The sequence below is a fragment of the Medicago truncatula genome, chromosome 4 (assembly GCF_003473485.1).
Source record: "Medicago truncatula cultivar Jemalong A17 chromosome 4, MtrunA17r5.0-ANR, whole genome shotgun sequence".
In the NCBI taxonomy this organism is placed as follows: domain Eukaryota; kingdom Viridiplantae; phylum Streptophyta; class Magnoliopsida; order Fabales; family Fabaceae; genus Medicago; species Medicago truncatula.
In genome coordinates, this window is record NC_053045.1 from 19063118 (window position 1) to 19069367 (window position 6250).

A 6250-nucleotide genomic window follows, 5' to 3' on the forward strand; every position below is an offset into this window, starting at 1 on the left:
ACAATGCTTCTCCTAAGTGTGGGGGGAGCCTAATAAAGTGTCTTTAGTCATAGTGTTTCCAAACTCCCTTGAACTTTATTCTTTTGTCTTGTTTTATTGTGAAAGGCATGATTAAGTAGCTTGTTTTTATTGAAAAATATCATGACATAATTTTTTATTGTCTCCTCTTAATTGGTTATTTCATGTACATGAAAGTAAACTCTTGTGTTTCAAGTTTTCTTGATATACTCACATCTTGTTTTAAAGTGAATAAATTCTCCAATGAGAAAAACACAAGTTGCTTCCCTTGAGTAAATGTATGAATAGGTATTTTAAGGAAATGCGTTCTAATTTTAGTGGTACGTTGACCTTTAAAAATTCTCAAAGTAAAAGTAGTATAAGTTAGTATAAGGGGGTCTATAAAAAGCCAAATAGCCAAATTTATTTCAAGGTTGCATCATTGAATCTAGATTGGGGAAGGGGGTAGGCCCTCCGACTTCCTACGTGAAGGTGATGTTATGTTGAAAAACTTTAAAAAGCATCATTGAATCTAGATTGGGGAAGGGGGTAGGCCCTCCAACTTCGTAAGTGAAGATGATGTTTTAAGGGGCACCATTGAATCTAGATTGGGGAAGGGGATAGGCCCTCCGACTTCCTACGTGAAGGTGTTGTTTCCTTAAATAAAGTATGTTGAAATGTGTAAATGGCAAATATCAAAGGATCGCAAATACTCCCATCTCTCTTATATGAAATGAAGAAAGAGTTTTTCTTGGTTGGTTTAGTACTAGGATTAGAACATGTTTCCTCATAATATCTACCTTATATAGGAGCAAGAAAAGGGTTGGACTACACACAACACGCTCACTTGAAACTTGATTGTGAAGTTGAAGTAAATGTCACTAGAAGGGGGGGTTGAATAGTAACCCTTTAAAAATTTCTTTGTACTCTTAGAGAGTTTGAAGTCTCAAGACTTTTCTTGGAGTAAGATGATTAGTAAAACAATAAATAACAAAGCAGAAAGTAAAGAGTAGAGTTTAAGAGAGATCACACAGAGAAGTTATCCTGGTTCCCCCAATATGGGTTAGTCCAGTCCCCACAGCTTTTGTGAGATTATCCACTTGTTCTTAGGAGTTTCTTCCTCCTCTTTGCGATGTTCAAAACAATATGTATTCTCTAAGCCTCACTAGGCTTACACTGACTCTCGAGCTCTTTCTGAGCTTGAGGCTAAAACAACTATGTATTCTCTAAGCCTCACCAGACTTACACCACTGATATTATTAGCTTCAGCAAGCTTATAGTATCACTCAAGATTTTACAGGCTTGAGGATATGCAATCAAAATGAGATTTGATGTTTGGATCTAATTACAACTTTCAAACTACTAAGAGAATGAGAGATTGTAGTTTGTAATACTCTTAGAAAGATGATCCGAAAATATGATTGAGTTCTGTAAGAGTATTTTTTATATTGAGACTGATTGATGAATTTATTGCTTGATGTAGGCTTGTGATTGTGTTTCCAATGTGTTGCCTTCTTTGTTGGGAGAAAGCTTCTATTTATAGCCAGCCTTCATCCTTCAATATCTGCAGTTGTTCATTCTTGTGTAGACACCCTTGCTGTTGAAAGGAATTGCAAAACTGCCATTGTCCCATTCTTTTGTACGTTGAGTTTGAGCTTGCCAGCCTCGGCCTCAACTTTTAACACTAAGAGCTTGATCTTGAAATGGACCAGGAGCGTGTGTGAATAGTGAAAAGTACATGAACAGTAAAAAGATATTTTCTTTTTACTACTGTTTCTATCTTGCTCTCCAAGATGTGTAACACCCTATTATCCCAAAGCAGTTAAATATTAAATAATACATCAGAGTATATCTCAAACGGGCATGTCACACTACTTTTCAAATTTTCTTAAATAGAATATAAAACTATTTAATAAACCACAAACTTTATTAGTTTCACCAAAACCTTGCAGCGGAAATTTTTTATTAAAAACAACAACAAACATCAACCTTTTAATTCTCCATAAAATAATCTTGGCATAAAAGTCTCATCAATTAATTCTACAATCAACAAAAAGGGCTACATCAGCATAATCCAAAAATGTTATACATAAGGAATGAAAAATAAATAAAGCAATCCCATCCCGTACGTATCAGAGCCCTAGACACTTGAGCCACCACCTACTACTCAGGATCACCGGCAAGTTATCCATAGGAAGGGCAACATTTCCAAGCAGAAGGGGTGAGATTCACAAATAATAATAATAATATATAATATCATCAATTGAATCTAACACCCTAAAATATCAATGAATGTCCAATATACATATATTCCTCATACTCAACAACATCATCAATAATATGGCAATTCGACCAACGGCAACGACGACTCATGCAATGACATGACAACACCTCTAAGACTCCTCAACAAATGCGACAATGCATGTGGTACCAATTTACAGGGCAGAAGCCCTCACCGGATATTGAACTGTTAAAGCATTCATTAGGGCATAAGCCCTCGCCGCTTTGAACAACTAAGTGTTCCAGGACATGAGTCCTTCCGCTTTGAACGACAAGGCGTTCCAGGGCATAATGAAACACCCTATTTCTATTAAAGCAATTAAACATGCGAATAATACATTTATTCAAGAAATAGAGGCTACGCCACATTCAAAATTCAAAATCCAATAAACATGTATATAAACCTCAACAGTCGCAGCGGAATATAAACCAGAGTAAATTCAAATATACATGTTATGAATAAATAAATTACATCAACATAGATGCATCTCAAAAATCCCAACAACTGCTAATCTCCAAACATAACAAAAATCCAAAATAAACTAATCTAGACCGACACAACGAAGCCTAGATCGGAGCCGACTAAACATCTAAACACCGATATTGGAGAAAGCTCCCGATATCCACCAAGCACAAGAACTCACCAAGCATCTAATCCTGCACAACGTCTACCCATCCATACAGATAGGCAGGCGGTCCATCACAAATCCACTAGGGGTAAGTATTACATTATCATAATCCAAATAACAGTTAAATCAATTAACGCCGTGTATTTGAATAATATTAATCATACATAAATAGTTACATCAGAACTCGATATCTCACATCAACATACATCAATCATATGAACAATTATCAATTCATAAATATTCATTCACAATCATCAATCACAATCATCATCAATAATCATTAATCTCATTTCATCACCAATCACATATATTACATAAGACTCATGTTGTGATATACACTTATTGACACATAAATGCATGTGGTACCAAATCTCCAAAAAGGGTCGTCACCCAAATCCAGATCTCAAAAGATCTCTGCCAGGCCGAAGCCCAATAATGAATAAAACATCATTTAATCTCGACTATGATGCATGGACATGTATAAGGACTCGATAATGCGACAATAATCCACAATTTCAACCTCAATATATAGGACGACGCCCAATTATATTGATTATCTCCACACATTGCATTATCAAGAAAACATGCCCACACACAATTAAATCATAGTATTCATCAACACACATCAACATGATTCTCAATAATCAACAATGTCATTAAACATCGACTATCGCATATAGTTTCACCATTTCAAGCATTCTCATATTCCAAGTAATAGGGAAAAACAACATCTCATGATAAATATCATATTCAACATCAACTATCACATATAGTTTCACCATTCAAGCATTCCTTACATTCTAAGTAAGATAGCATACATATCTCATGATAAAGATCATATCCAAAATACAATCATTCATTCATACAACTTCACTTAGTCATACAAGAATGGTCACCATAACTCACAAGACAATTGGCTCAAAAACATTTCCGACCAAAAACCATATCAAGCGGCAATGGCCAACATTGAAAAATCCCAAGACAAAACAATCTAGACAAGTTGATAGTCCTCAAACAACCTTAATCAATCATGTATTCATGAACTTGAGCCGTCTCCGGACTATTAGACATTAATCCAAGAACAACTTAAGTTCGTACGAAAAACCCAATTTCTCAATATTTCACATTCCCACCCGAAATATCACTTTTGACATGATTAAGATGTTTGACTATTCTTACAAGTCTTACCTAAGTCTATATGAGTTGTAGGTTCAACTTGTAAGTTCCATTGCTTGCAAAAGTTTGTTTCATAATTACTTAATTCAATGTAAAGCAACGCAAGAACTCATTATACCCCTTATACAAGGTTATCTCTTTCATAAAAACACCCCTAGATGATTAGGATAAAGTCGTTACGCTTAGAAATAAGTTTGAAAACAATTTGGTTGAGGAAAAATGCATTTTAAAAGTTTCTGGTCAGGCAAAATCGTATTCCGATTTTTCCCCATCGTAGTATGATTTTTTCGAGTTGAAACACCCCAAAATCTGGTCAAAATCGTAGTCCGATTTCTGCCTGACAGACAACATCAGATTTTCCAATTTTCACGTTTTCGCGCGTAAAAACCAAACCGTTAACCCGTTTTCGATGCCGTTTGCACCTACATGCTCCTAACACTTAGCACTATCATAATGCACAGAAAAATCCCAGTTTCACCAACCTCAAATTCATTTTACAAACCTCACACAAACACTCATTTTCCAAAACGGTTAACAAATGAATTTTCAAACGAAACTCCCGTTTTCTCCCAAAACGAATCGACTATCATAACCACAACATAAAAACAGAAATTCCATCAGGTTAAACTCATCCAACCACATAGGCAACTCAATCAACAACTTTGTATATCAAGTTTCACTTTGGTCTTTCACATGACCATCTAGCACAACTTCACCAATACAAACAACTTATTTCACAAAATGGAATACCCATGTTATCATTCAACAACAACAACATAGCTACTTCAACAACACTTTATTTAGACTTGAATTCAATCATAATTCAACAACACAATATCCCAATCCAACAATTGAGCAAAACACATAATTATCCATTTTCACCAAACTAACAACAACAACTTATTTTACAACAACAATTATGAATCATGAATACCCAAGCCATGAATTAGCATCCATAACATCACTTAACAACAACAACATCTATTGATCATCATCAATCCAGAATTAAGTATACCCAAATCATGATTCACTCACAACAACATCTGATGTGATCCTAAAATTATCTCTCTTGACAAGAATAATAAAGTCATTGTGGAATAAAAGAACCAAATTAATTTTGGGTTCAAAGTTTTATTTTCGTAGGTTATGATATGTCTGTCTTGTTTTGGCTATATCTGGAGCTCTGGATGTCCGTTTGAGGTGATCTTTAACTCGTTGGAAAGCTTACGAAATTCTCTACATTTCATCTGTTTGACTCAAGATCAAATTCGAAATATTTAATGGTGTAAAATGAGTTGTAAGTTGAAAACGTGGTTAAAGTGTGTAAGCTGAAGAATTAAAGGTGTTTGTGGAATTGTAACGTCTAGAAATAATTAGCCTTCACAAATCAATGTGCAAATGAATATGTAACCTCCTCATGCATTGATTAGCCACCAACTTAGAGAGTCATTTTGTAACATTTTATTTGCATTAATCAGCCACCAAAACATTATTGTAATTAGTGGTTGCATTTCCTTTCATTTTCTAAGAGTTTTAGAGTCAAAATCATTATGTAATAAGCTCATATAAATAGAGCACGAAAATGATATGAAAGAAAGGTTGAATTTTATAGAATTTTACACATATGTGTATTGAGAGCTTTGTCTCTTGTGGTTCTGGATTGAACCATCCTTGATCTTATCAAGAAATCATATTTCTTGTGGCGATCCTCGCATCCATAGACTTATCACTTTCTTGGATTAGAAAGTGTGGCGTCCCTGTCTATCCATTCCATTTCTTCATTTTTAGTCTTTTCACCATTTCCATCAACATTATTCTTAATTTGCTTCCGACGGCTTCGTGGCACTCATCAACATCAGTTAACAATAACAACATCAATGGAATATGAATTACATCTCATTTCAATCAACACATATCAAATTCATCAATTAAGTATAATTTCATAACTTAACATTTATACATACTTTGAAACATGTAATTTAACCCACAAACATACCATAATCATCAATTCATGCACAAGGAAATAGCATCACAGCAAGAGCACGAATTTAGCAACAATTGTTCATCAACCCATTTTCATACAACATGAGAAAATGAAAAAATTGAAATGATTATGATGATAACTAACTCCCTTACCTTAGGTTATGATTAATCCAAACTTAGGCTTC